Source organism: Chiroxiphia lanceolata, chromosome 9 (genome assembly GCF_009829145.1).
Source record: "Chiroxiphia lanceolata isolate bChiLan1 chromosome 9, bChiLan1.pri, whole genome shotgun sequence".
In the NCBI taxonomy this organism is placed as follows: Eukaryota; Metazoa; Chordata; class Aves; order Passeriformes; family Pipridae; genus Chiroxiphia; species Chiroxiphia lanceolata.
The window spans coordinates 18083985-18097995 of NC_045645.1; positions in this window are offsets into that span (position 1 = coordinate 18083985).

Consider the following 14011-nt stretch of genomic DNA (forward strand, 5'->3'; position numbering starts at 1 on the left):
AGATGGTAAGTGTTTTCCCGGTGTTTAGTTTAGGTAAAGATTATTCTCTTCATGTCGTTCTTCACAGGTACAACATATCTGTCTTTCCAATTTCTCACTGAAAGTTAGATCCTGAATTTCTAACTTGACTGGATAAGGCAACTTGCCAGAAGAGATGAGAGATCAGCTGAGCAGGTTTCTAAACTCGGTTTACTGGGGAGCCTCAGGCTTATTCTGGCTTTTCAGGCTGCAACAGTAGCCAAGAACATTTATTCCCATTTCCACTTGGCAAAGAAGATTTTTTTTTTCTTCTCTTTTCTTTCAGCTATGGGCTTCATTTCAGTTACTTCTTTTCTGTCTTTCCAAAATCCAATTACTGAAGAGCTACTTTTTGGATGCCTTTAGCCAATACCCTGTGTGTCCATTTAAAACAGCTAGACACAGATGACGTATAACAGCTTTTTGGTTAAGTGGCAAAACTGAACCCAACCCAGCTAAATCTGAATCAGATGGTTTAAGAAGTTTTTTACTAAATTAACTAAAAGTTATTTATATTCTACATCCAAGGAAAAAAAGCTTAAATACTTGATGATTCCCCCCCCCCATTTTTAGTAAGTATTTTTTTTCAGTAATAACGCATTTTCATTTCAGATTGTAAAGTTATTTTTATAAAAAAATCACTAGGCAATCTCACTTTCAAAATGCTAAAAACCATTTCAACATTTAAAAAAAAAAATCCCTTCTGCTTTTTCAGCCAAAGCTCTGTCCTGTACTGAGCTCAATAATAGGAATTGTCCCCATTCCCCTGTGCCTCAGTTTGTGAGCGAAGGTAGCCCTGTGCGATGGAGGGGCTGTGTGGCCCTGCCTGGCGTTGCGGTCAGTACCAGACACTGCTGTAAGTGCTGTCAGTGATCTGCTCTGTCCTACATGTGTTACTGCTGTGCTCTGCAGACTCACTCAATTGATTCCAATAATTTTCCAGGCTCACCTCTAAGTGCCGCATTTGTACCTATGAAGCTCCTATAATCACAGTCTAGGCAAGGCATGATTAAAGAAGAGCCCACCTTTCTGCTGCCCAGCCAAGTTTCATGAACTTCTTGATAAATTCAAAACCTGGTTACTTTTACAGTGTTTTGGCTCGGGAAATGGTTTCCTGAGACATTTGAGGTCTCTTGTCACTTGGAAACATTGAGCCAATTTAGCTAATGTTTTAATTTTTGTTGGATTTATAATTGTGGTCGTGTCAAGAGGTCAGTTTAGAAAGCTTGGTAAGCTGGAAAAGCTAGCAACAAATAGAATCAAGTGAATATCCTTTCATTTCAACACCTTTTCCTCTCCTTGTTTTAAGCCCAGAAGGAGGCCTTAAAGTTGATAAGATAAATTCAATTATAGTTAAAGCTAACTTTGGCTCTTAGCTCTCATACTACCTTTCCCCATCTTTGCCATCCATCCTGTTGCAATTGTTTAGATTTGCCCCAATAGTAGTTTGCCTATTAGCTTTGCTAATGAATTTACTAGTACAGAAGACGACTTTCAAGGTTGTCCTAAACATAATGAATGTAATTATTTAGCACAAAACCAGGGCAGCATCTTTTTCTCTCTTGACAAGAATAATTCTTTATTCTCTCATTAGCTATGTGCCTTGGTCTCAGTAAACTAGTTATTGACCTGCTCATTTAAGGAGCTTCACTCTAAATGCTTCTTCCCTTATTTAACTCAGACAAGTTCCTCTAATTTCCCCTCACCATGCAGTGCTAGCCGGTAAAATGTAACCATTGTTCATTTGTTGTGAAGAGAGCTGGAAGACAGGAAGCTATTCTTAGATGGATGCTCAGCCTCCTGAGCCCTGCTTGCTTGTCCCTGGTTATAATGGATACAAAACTGTATGGGGCTTAGTAGACATCGTGTAAACTCTATAGGAAATCTGAGCCAATGAATCATGGAGACAGACCCCCACTGAGCATTGTGTGTCTGAATAGACTACAAATAGATAGAAAAGCAGCTTAAGCAAGTGGCTTTCATATGACAAGAATGCATAAATTAGAAAAGAATTGAGAGTGTCTGTTGTTTTAAAGCAGTTGGATTTTTACTTTCTTTACCATTTCCCTGTTGTAAGAAACCAGTAATTACTCAGGCTACTGAAGACCGATGTAGAGTTTTTGCATGTGTGTGGTTTTTGTTGCTCTTTAAGTGTTCTCCATTGGACTGTGCTGGCTCAGCCTGGTGATGCCATCCCACGCTGCCTCCCTACAGCTACCCTGTCCTGTCTGTCAGTGCCTGTTGGGGCATCCTTGGAGACTCCTACCTGGAGCATGACATAGATCCCTGGAGAAAACAGATCTCCAACGGTGCCAGGGCTCTACAGGTGCAGGTCCCCAGCCCCAGCCAGGAGCACAGCACCAGCTGAACTGGGGTTATCCCATGGCAGAAGTGGCAGTCTCTCATCTCACCCTTGCAGTACTCAGTGCTCAGCAGCAGTTGGTTGCCTCCTGTTCTCCTTGGGCCATGAAGTGTGTAGGACTCCCATCAGGTAAGGCCTGACCATCAGAGAGTGGAAGGGCATGGCATTTCCAGGCAGCCTTCTCCTGAAATCAGCCATTGCCTGACCAACAGGGATATCACAGGGGTACCAAGGAGGAGTGCCTGCTTGGTCTGGCTCCAAGCTGCCCTGTGTCAAAGGGTGGGATGTGGGTGTAGAAACTCAGATACAAGATGATGGCCATGTGATGATAGCAAGTATGAGGAAAATGCAAAATCCCAAGATCTAGCCTTTCCCCAGCCTCATGGTAAAAGCATCACTCCAGAAGGAATTTTTTTGCATAGAAATTCAGTAGGCTCCTCCAAGAGAGGGATACTCACTCACTACATCTGTGGTCTGGAAGTAGGAAACAGTCCGCGCTCACAAACCCCATCTCCTGCTGATCACGCGTTGCCAGTCCCTGCTCAGTGACAGCAAGCCAACCACCTAAGGAGCAGCAATCTACCCAGCTTTCTCTGCAGCAGCATCGCAGATCAAAGGCCAGCAGTGATAAGGGCATGTCCTTCCTTACTGCCTCTCTGGCTGGGGCCCAGCGCATCATCGGTGTTATGCCTCTGGAGACTCTGCCTCCCACTGCAGCCTTGTGCAGCCCTGTGCAGCCCCTGCAGGGTGCAGCTGGCCAGGGGTGCAGAGGGTCCTCTGCCAGCAGCAGCTCCAGCATGGGAGAGGGGGCTGAAGGATGGTGATGGTGCAGGCGGAGACAGGACAGCTTGAGGAAGGGCTGGCAGTTCTGGTGCAAGCTCAGCTGCTGACTGGGAAGAGGATATTTCCCTTTGAGAGTGCCATATGTACTACGTCTGCCCTCATGCCTCCTGCACGTGGTGAGCTGGTTTCACAGGCAGGGTTATGGTGCTCTCAGGTCTCAGAGAGCAGTGTCAGGTGCTTGTATTTGCAGGAGAAGAGCTGCTGCTGGCACCCACTGTGGCCTCAGCAGCAGCAGAAGTCATATCCCCTCTGAAGCAGCTGAGGTGATGGTGGTAGGTCTGGGAGCTGCTGGATTCAAGGGCTGGCAAATGGGGCTCTGTGCAGTGGCTGACTGCCATTTTGTTACTTGTTTTTTGGTTGTTTTCTGGCTTTTTTTCCTGTGCCTTTTTTGTTAATTTTGCTATTTTCTAAAATGAAATATCCTATCTCTAATTGTTCACAGATTGTGATAATAGACAGCGGGCAGATGGCCTGTGGTTTGTAGTCCAGCAATCATATGAGAGAGACAGCAGACCTCAGTTGTGTTTAGAAATACTGGTGCTGCAGCGTCTCTCTGTCTCATGGCCCATGTTCCCTCCTGCTGTAATGATCTGGGTTTCTCACTGTGTCACTTGTGCCAGAGGCCCACATAAAGTCCCTGGCTCTCCATAATCTGTGTGGCCTCTGATGAGTCTCCAGATGGGCCTTGGGGGCAGCATCACTTCGCCTCTGTCTAGTGAGGCAAAGGGGTCTGTGTCTTTCCAGGTGGGAAGAAGGTGACACCTGAGTCACTCACCTGAAAACAGAGGGCAACAGACAAGACAGCAGAGAGACCCAGGTTCGGGGGCTGATGCCCTGCAGTGAGGGCAGGCTGGGAAATGAAGGTGCTGTGCCTGTGGACAACCTCTCAGACTGTGTCCCATGGACACTTCTCCTCGTTCAGCTCCTCTGCTGGTGGTATTTCAAAAGCCAGTGCCGTGCCTGCCATTGCCCCACCTGAAATGCAGTTCAGCTTCATGTGAAGTCCTGCAGTTCCCAGCCCCTGTGGTCTGAGGAGCTGCTCCGGAAGGGCAGTCAGGAACATTAACCACCCCATGTACACATATCTGCTGGCTGTGGTGTGACTATGTTGTGCCAACTGCAACAAATCTATAGAAATGTGGCTTGCACAGGACAGTGTAAAAACTCATCAGGTTTTGTATTAGAAATGAAAATAAATTCCAAACTTACACACTGCAGAAAGTCGGTGCGAGGTATTTTACATGGGCATGTAATGATAGGACAAAGGGTAATTGCTTTAAACTGAAAGAGGCTAGGTTTAGATCAGATATTAGGAAGAAAGTCTATACTGTGAGGGTGGTGAGAAACTGGAACGGGTTGCCCCGAGAAGCTGTGGATATGCCCTGACCCTGGAAGTGTTCAAGCCCAGGCTGAGCAACCTTGTCTAGTAGAAGGTTCCCTGCCCATGGCAGGGAGGTTGGAACCAAATGATCTTTAAGATTCTTTCCAGCCTAAACATTCAATAAATCTGTGGTTTATATTGAAGAAGGGAAATTAGGCACTGTAGTTTATTCTTAAAATTCAAATATTTTTAATAGTAAAGCTTTTAGGCAAAGTATTTTATATGAGGCAGCTTACTTTCAAGGTGTTTTTTTCCATTTCTCCTAGGTAGATTAAAAAATAAATGCTTTATTTTAAGCTAGCATTTGTCTGTTTAAATGTAATTGTGGCACAAAACTTAGCAATAAACACATTCACCTGATAGGGAAAGCTGGTTAACAGTTTTGTTGCATTTTTAAGTCTGAATAATGATGCTTTAATGCATCTTTTTCTTGACTATAATTCCAGCTGTCTTTATAAGTGTAACTTGGCTTGTCAGTGCATGAATTCTAAGATAAAAATTAGACAATTTGGAAGAAATCTACTGGCAGTGGAGAGCTGGCAGCAGGGCAAGATGGCATGACTAAAAGTATTGTTCCGAACAGTCTTCAGCCTGAAATTTGGAAGGTTGTATAACTTAATTCTGTTCAAAACTGTTTATTACATGTTCTATGGGGCTTACTGGTGTGTGTGACTGCAGGACCAGGTCTTGGTTCCCTAGTCATGACTCACAGAGGCTGCCCATCATTGTGTGGCTGTGCAGAAGATGGGAGATGTGCAAATGTAAAAATGGTGTTTGAGGCACTGAACTGGTCCCTGATGCTCTGCAGTGTCTGAAAGAGGTTTTTTTTGGGTTTTGCTGAGGACGTTGCAGGGAGTTCTCACTTCTTCTTGACTTCCTGTACTCTGAAAGGCAGAATAGGTTTGAATGACAGCATTTTTCTAATGGCCTCAAGTTCATTTGTAATGGCAATAGCTGACAGGAAGGTAGTTACGTATGTGGTACGAACCCATCTCAATCCTCAGCAGAGGGAGTATGGTCCTCTGGCATCATGCTTTTCCAACTGTCAGTACATTTCTTGCTCTGATAGCTCTCTTTGCAAATCCCCGTTAGTTATTTCATGTGAAACATTCAGTAAGGAAAGAAAACAGGGTGATTGCAGTCAATTAATTCTACACAGATCTTCCTATTTCTTAACAGTCATCATTTTTTCTGTGAAAACTGGTTTGGCACGTGAAATATTAGACTGTAAATTGCAAGAGGGAGATTAATATGTCTTCTGTTTTGGCAAGTGTTCCTATTACAGCATTAGTAATGAGACCTAAGTTTAGCTTGTTTTTAGAGGTTTGATATAACTCACAGAAACTTGATTTGATGTGCATAATCATATTGTCTCTCTTCTACTACTAGACTGGTCTTTAATGCAGGGTTAGTTAGATTTGTTTATCTGCATTTTAACAGAATCAACTGTGTATCAAGTGATTATCTATAATATACTTACAGCACTCCCACAATTAAGTAATTACTAAAAGAAGGAGCAGGACAAAACATGATGAGCATGTGTTAGGAAACAGTGCTGAGTTATGAGTTCTGCCTCTACAAGACAGAAATGCATAAAGGCATGGGGAAAATGTATTCCCCAAGCTTTATATTTGAAAATGTGAACACAAAAGATGAAGGGTTTAGGATCATTTTTACTTTTAGAGGGAATGTCCTTTTGAGGGTTAAGGTGCAAGCTGTTCCTTCATTTCGAGCAGTGGGCTTTGCCTCCCACCCACTAAGAGAAGAAAGTGCCCTGCGACACTGTGCGGACCTTTGGTGAAGTTACCTTTTTTAGTTGCTCTTCAGGAAGCCTTTTCTTGTTTCAGCTTGTGAGACTCTCAGGTAGTCTTGTCAGAGCTGTTATTTCCAATCTCATTGTCCACTTGTTGTATGGTACCTGAGTCTAGGACTCTCCTGTACAGTGGGAACACATGTCCCCCATCACAGACATCTTACAGTTTAGCAGAGTGTGGAAAGGGAGACAAAAGGCCCTGTAATCACAAAGGCTTGTGCTGCGTGATAACCTTGAATCCATGGTTTATTTTTCTTCTCTGCAGATACATATTTGTAGCTAAACCCATCCTTTCAAGCTTCTCTCATGAGACTGATCATTTCTTGGCATTCAAGAGAAGGGGGGTCACTGGTGTATCAGAGGAGCAGCTGAAGTAGCAGCATTATACAAAGCATAAACACTTTCAGAGTCAGTAAATGAAAGCGATGTACTTGCTCCAATACTCATCAACAGAAAGAAGAATCTGTCTCAGCATGCTGTAGGATGATCATTAATTTTTAATAGTGTTACTGTTTATTAGTGACAGATGATTGACTTTAAGTGCCTTATGAAATAAAAAATAATTATGTGGATTTTGGGCATCTGCCTTAGATTTGTATGCAAGCCAGTGGGACTAACCTTCAGTTTCAGAGAAGTGTAGCTTTGATTCCTCAATGTATGCCATAACACAGGCTGTAAGACTTCTTGGGTTTAGCTCTGATAAACCTGGAAGGCCTTCTGTTCCCTTTCTTAGGGCACACTGACTGCCTGGGGTCTTCAGGGTGAGAGGGGAGCTCACTGCAGCTCTTTTGGCTAAGGCAGAACTGCTGGATAGGTGCATTATTCACTCTGAGATGCTGCTGGATTTCATAACACCTTAAACACCTGTGTCCATCAAACAGAACGCACAGGATCGCAGCTAGAAGCTGCTCTTGACTTTGTAATTTCATTGACTGGACAGTTTAATATCTATTTATTTTCACATCTGACTCCGGTAGAGACAGGCTGGCATCCTGAATGTCAGGATATTATGCTGACAACTGTGTTTTTTCATTACTATAGGAAAAAAAAAAAAGGATTCTTCATAAGTAAAGAGGTTCTTTTCAAGCACAGCAACTGTAATAAAGACCAAATTATACTTCATATAAATTTGGTAGAGTAACCAGTGGTAGGTGTGTGTGTACATATTTATATAGAACAAGGGCACACAGTTTTCAACTTTCTAGTAATCTGTCTCTTTTATCCTGTGAAATGCATGTAATCATATTGTTTAAATAGCTGGAACAACTGCCTTACCACGAACTCTCATAAGCAGCACAATCATTGCTTAAATTAAATGTTTAAAATGGCCCTCTTATTGTGATTCAATTTTGTTTGCTTTTAAACAGAAACAAGTGGCTTATCCCATCTAAATTCTACAATATTTGAAACTACTTAAGGGAACATTTCGAGAAAAGAGAAATACATGTGTTTTGACGAGGCTGTGCTGATGTTTAGAGAAAAGAGGGTAAAACTGCTTCCATATTGGGCACTGGCCAAATGGCTGATGACTCTGAATAATGTTCTCCAGATGTTAGGCAGTTAAACCAGACCAAAATGCTGTTTCTAACTTACTGTCATTCAGTGTTTACTATATAAACTGAAAATTTGTATTTAATTCCACTTTAGTTCAATGGATTGTGATTAATATTGTAATTACCCCAATTCAGAGAACTTTTTAGACCAGACTCTTCTGGGTTTTCTCAGAGCCTAGCACCATACATCAGCCCTAATTACATGTTGTATCTGACTGGGATCTGCCCTGTATCACATGCCCTAGCGTTCCCTGAACTAACGGGTGTTGTGTCAGCAAGGAGGAGACACAAATGCACTCTGTAAAACATTTCAAGATGCTGAAATTAAATTGCATCTTATCTGGGGAAAATAAAGAATTGCTCTCAAAATTCACCGCTTTTAATTTGTCATCAGGTGACATGAAATCATCTGAGCTTGTCTGATTTCTAAGCAATCACAATGTTAATTACTTTCATTAATGCAACACCTTGCTTACAATTTTTGGATTTTTTTTTATGCCTAAGTGCCTTATCTCTCTGTCAGGGTGTAGTTGGAGCATCATAGTGTTGCACACAAGTGGCCAGGGGATGTGGCACTCTACTGACAGGAATAGGGCATCCCAGTCCAGTTTTAGGTGTGCAGATACTCGCACAGTACTGCCTCTTACTGCATCACGTCTGACCCCCCTTGCCCAGCCCTGGCTTGCTCCATGCACCATCTTCAGCCTGTCTGGCTCCTCTTGAGTTCTGAAGTAGAATTCTGTAGGCTGGGTTGTCTTTACAGGTGGAAATATTGGCTCCTCCTGTTCTGGAGAGGCACGTCAGTGCCCGCAGAAGGTTGTTGCATTGCACTTTAGGAAATAATTGCACAAGTTGCACCCTCAAAGAGCCTGGGGTATCACATATCCCTTCAGGAACCTGATGGAGAGTGACAGCATGCCACGCTTTTCCCCAGTGTGCACCTGGGATTAGACACCTCCCTGCTGTTAGCCACTTAAAACCCCTCAAAAACCAGTCTTCTGCCAGGTGTTGGGTGGTTTGCAGTTGCCACACTGTACAAATACAGATGCAGAGAGACCTACCTTGGTGGTAAAAGGTAAAGAGAAACACAGTGTTTGTACCTTTTTGAGTACGTAACCATCAGGATCAGATTTTGCATGATAAAAGCAAACCAATTTCTGTGCAACTAATCAAAGGGGCAGTATTTTAAGCCTGGGTAAGGGCTTGGTGCTCTGCTTTCCATTTACAGGAGTGTCAAGAGTATAGCAAGGACAAATGGGAATCATGCATGATCATAATTTCCTATTTATACACATAAAATAGAACAGGGTTTTAAAAGCGAATGCAATTTTCTATTATAATGATACCCTTAATAACATTATGGTTTCACTGTGAAGATATAAACAAATATAATAGAAAATGAGATAATGCCATAAAATGGATGCATTATTTTTGAAATTTGAAGGACACTTGCCAGAAAACATTTACCAACTAGTGCAATCCGCAGCAAATGAAATACAAACTTACCTTCTGCTGTTGCCTGGATATAATGTATTTACTGTGCAGTTTTCTTATCAGTGTGGATTTCTAAGATAATTAGTTGTTCCTGTTGTCAAATGTATAATATCTGATCTAGAATTTACCAAAACTCACTAAAGAAATGGTAAATAAGAACAGAGATAATACTTTTTTAAAATTCATTGGAAGATGCAAATCTGATAAATAATGTGTTTCCACAGTAGAGCTCTACATGAGCTAGGTATGCTATGATAATATCCAGCATTTTAGATGCTCAGATTTTGCATAAACTTTGCTGGTAGCTCAACTGAAATTAGCTATAATATCAAAGTAAAAATTAGATTTGTCTCTCTTAAATTATAATATTAAACATATTGTGCATGAGGTTAAAGACCACTTGAACCAAACACATCCTATGAGCATTTTATCTAGAACATTTTTTTAGAAAATATTACAGATTTTATTTATGACATTAATCTTATTCCTCTATTGTATAATTTGTCCCTTCTATCTTTGTTGCTCCATGATTTTTGCCAAAGTCATGGAATACTAAATTCTCATAAGAGTTTGGTTTCTTTGTAGCTTCCACTTCAATTCTTTGCTGATTGTGTATGTACGTGTTTCTTTTAATCATTTAACAGTCTTCTGTCACAAAAACGACCAGTCTCCTTTTCTTGTATTATGAAATACCATAACTAGGAGTGCCAAAGCAGATTGCTGGATGGTGTTTATTACCATGCATTACTTTACCATGTCTTTACTGTCTTGGCGCATTTGGCAATCTGCTGATTTTCCCTTCTCTTGGAGCTGAAGGATGCCCAGGGAAAGGGACCCCATCTCTCACCAGGTGCTGAGGTAGCTGGGCTATAACATAGTAGCCTGGGGCAGGAAGGCCCTGGAGTGGAAAATGCTGCAGGATAAGAAAATGCAGAATTAAAAAAAATCAAGGATGGCTTGTGCATTTGCTGTTGCTAGGTGACTTCTCCTGCTTTCTGCCCAGTTTAAGAGTGTCAGAACTTGAACTTCTCCCTCTTATGGAGGACAGAACTAAGAAAGAATTAGAAATCTTTGTTTCTTGTTTTCTCAAGCATGGTTTGTGATGCCCAACACATTTGGAGGTGGGCTTAGAGTATCTGGCAAGGGAGGGAGGACCTGGAGGCTAGAGTGGTCTCGCCAATGTAGGGAAATTGGGGTGTGCCTCTGCAAAGAGCTGGAAGGGGAGGAGTGCTGAGCTGCTGTGTCTGCTGGGGGCTGAGGCAGGGAGTGGTGTGTCAGGGCACAAGGCTACACACCATCCGCTGGGGCAGCAGCTGGGGCTCCAGCACATCAACACACAGTGCTGCCCTAAGCAATCCCCTGCCTGTGCATTGCCATGTCTGAAATGGGCCCTGGGAAATGATACACTATAGGCAGAATCACCATGTCCTACCTTTACTCGATTCCACTGCCTTTCGCCCCTTAACAACACAATTTTTTTTTCTGGTGCTCCCAGTTGTCTTGGTTTCACAGATTATTAAGGCAATATACCACATATGCTCTCATTATTATAAAAACACAGTTAGGTATCTAGAATGTTACTCTAAATGCTTCCTTTGCCTGTGCGATGTAGCAGGGCATGTGATTTCACTTGCCTTGAGTGTAATAAGGAAGTAATTACTCAGCTATGAGAAAGGTCCTAATATCATTACAGATAGCCTGGAGTGTCCAGGCAATATCTGCCTATTATTTGAATGGTTTCAAAATACTTGAAAAAAACCTCCAAAAAACCCCTCGCATTCAAGTCATATGGGGAAGAATATGAGTTATCATAAAATAAGTGTTATGCGATAATTCTAAATGTCGGTTTTAGCATATTTTAGCTATTGGATCTTAAACAGAGTTGAATAACATCTTTCATGAGTAAATGTCTTTTTGGTAAACTGAAAGGGACAATAATATTTAAAGGTCACTTAACATAGAGAGTTGGTTCTAGTTATTATTATTAAAGACCCAGCTGTATTACCTTTACACAACATTACCCTACAAATCCTTATTAAAACTGCAAAAGCAAACCACATCTTTCCTTCTTTTCCTCTGTCCCTCCTTTCTGCCATGATCCTGAGATCTTGATTCTGCCTTCTCTTTATGTGTAACAATTTCTCTAGTGAATAGCACTGGATGATCCTCACTCTGCTTCTGCCACGCTGCATCTGAAAGAGTCATACATTATAGTTGCTGTCAATGCTGCCAACTAGAAAAACCCCTCTCATTTCTACATTACATTTCAGCCTCCCACGTATGACATGAGCTCCCCTGCAAACAGTTGTTTAATAGTTTTCAGCTGTTTAGGAAATGGTAGTTTCTTTCAATTTTATTTTTTTTTAAAGAAGTTGCAGTAGCATGTTGTATGACTGCTACTGTATTTAACTGGAAGCAGGCAGGCTGTCTGTCTGCCCATCGCACTGCCCACCCAGCCGTGACCAATTGGTATTAATAGTCTGCACAATGCGATGATTCATTTACGCACAGACACCCTCTACTCAGAGAACTCGCCTGGGAAGGACTCTCTCACAGGGCGCATGCCTCCCCAGGGCTGGGGGTATATGTGGGGATGTGCTGCAGGCTGCCAGCACAGGGCTGGCAAGGTGAGGGCTCTGTGCCCCTGCACACCGTGGGGTGACAGCCAAGGGGGCATGGCTGTGGGGCCTGAAGGAGGACTAGTCCCCACAGCCCTCTGCCAGTGCTCAAATTGTGCTCTACTTCAGTAGGTTTCCCCTTGTCTTTTAGCCACCTAACCACAAGTGTGAATACGTGGAAAGGAATAGCAATTACAGAGCAGCTTTTGAAGCCTGCAGAAGCCAGTGTGAGCTGTAAGGGAGTCTAGTGCATGGGATGGAAGAGTTTGCTCTGCATTCGTGTCTGCATCTGGACACTGTGCTGGGCTGTGCTCATAGCCTTTTCATTACTAAGCCAGCCTTAAAAAAAGAGGCAATTAGTTGGTTTTGCTGAGGATCCCTGAGGGGAATTTGCTGCCAGGGTCTGGTGCTGCTGAGGAGGGTGTTAGCATGCATGAGGTGGCTGGCCAGGGAGTGAAACAGAGGTGGTGAGTATAGAGAAACCATAATTATTTGGGAACCCTTTCAGTCAAGGTGAACATAGAGCAGGACTGTTACCCTGCTCCTGGGCACCTGGAGGATGAGCAGGGGCAGTATGTGCCAGGCCTTGTTCCTGATGGGCAATTCAGGTGTAACCCTCCTATTTCACCATTTAGAGAGAGTTTAGGTAAAGAGATATGAACTGTGCTGTGTTGCTGTGCCTGATGGAGCCAGTGCTGGGGGCAGCCTCAGGATCCTTTCCTTTGGTAGTGGAGATGTATCCTCTGTACCCAGAAACAGTGCAGTGAGTGGTTCTCTGTGCTGAATGATCTACTAAATGCAGTGTGCTGTTTGTAAAATGGCTTCCATGGAGAGATTGCAAAAGCTGACTGTCAGATTTTTTTATCCTAAGAAACCTCAAAAAATAAGTCATGGTTTCTATTTTCCCAAAAGCAGACGTGACCTTATGCAAACGGAATGGTTTGCTACAAGTTGTGGCTTTCATGAGATATACCAGCTCCAGTAGCAATCTCTGGTAACTGCTAATGTGAACATGAGGATTTGGTGGGTAGTGATCCCCTACCCATGGGCTCCAGGGAGAGGTGTTGGTCAAGGCAGAACAGCACTTTGCCTGTAAACTGTGTTTGTCCAGAATAAGGACACATCCTTGGATGCAACTTAATTACCCAAATTACCTGATGGTGCCAGTCAGGAAAATCACCTACTTGGAAAAGGACCCTGTGTAGACCTATTATGGCTGCTTCCATACAGTGTTGTCCTGCAGCAGGTCATGGTTTTGGGGTAGGGAGGCGGGCTTGAGAGTTTCCAGGCATTGCCTCTGCTTCAGCAGGTGCCTTGGTTCCCCAAGATCTGCCTTCACGTCTTAAAGCAGTCTGAAAGGTTTGATCTCCTGGACATAATAGCTTTTGAATATCAGAGGAGCACAGACAGACCATTATCTGGGCCACACAAGGGGTTCAGTGCTTGGGTAGCTAATAACTGTATTGTGCCCTATCTCCAGCTAGCTCTCTGCCTCAATGCAGCTCAGCAGCTGGTTCTCCTGGCCTAAGCACATGCTGCTATTGAGGTAGTCAGGTTAGCAGCAGGTGTGCAGGTAACAACAGCACAGGTGGCTGGAGAGGGTGGAGGGGAGGGCAGCTGTGTTGGGAAGTTGTTTGCTCTTGGCTGTTTTTTGCTTGAGGCTGCAGAGATCCAGAACTAACACTAGTGGGACACTGCAGAAATCTCCACTTTCCATTGTCATGGGAAGCTCCAGAGTGCCAAGCCCGGTGATGCTATTCTAGTAAACTGTGAAAACATACAGAAGCATTCAGCCTTCTGTTTTTAGTGTTGTGGGCTCCTTCATGAGCTCTATATCTATAGTTACACTCTCGTCAAAAAATGAGCCCTCCTGTTTGTGTTTTCCAGGGCTGTTTCCAAAGCATCCTTACTTCCTTTCTTTCCTTGTTT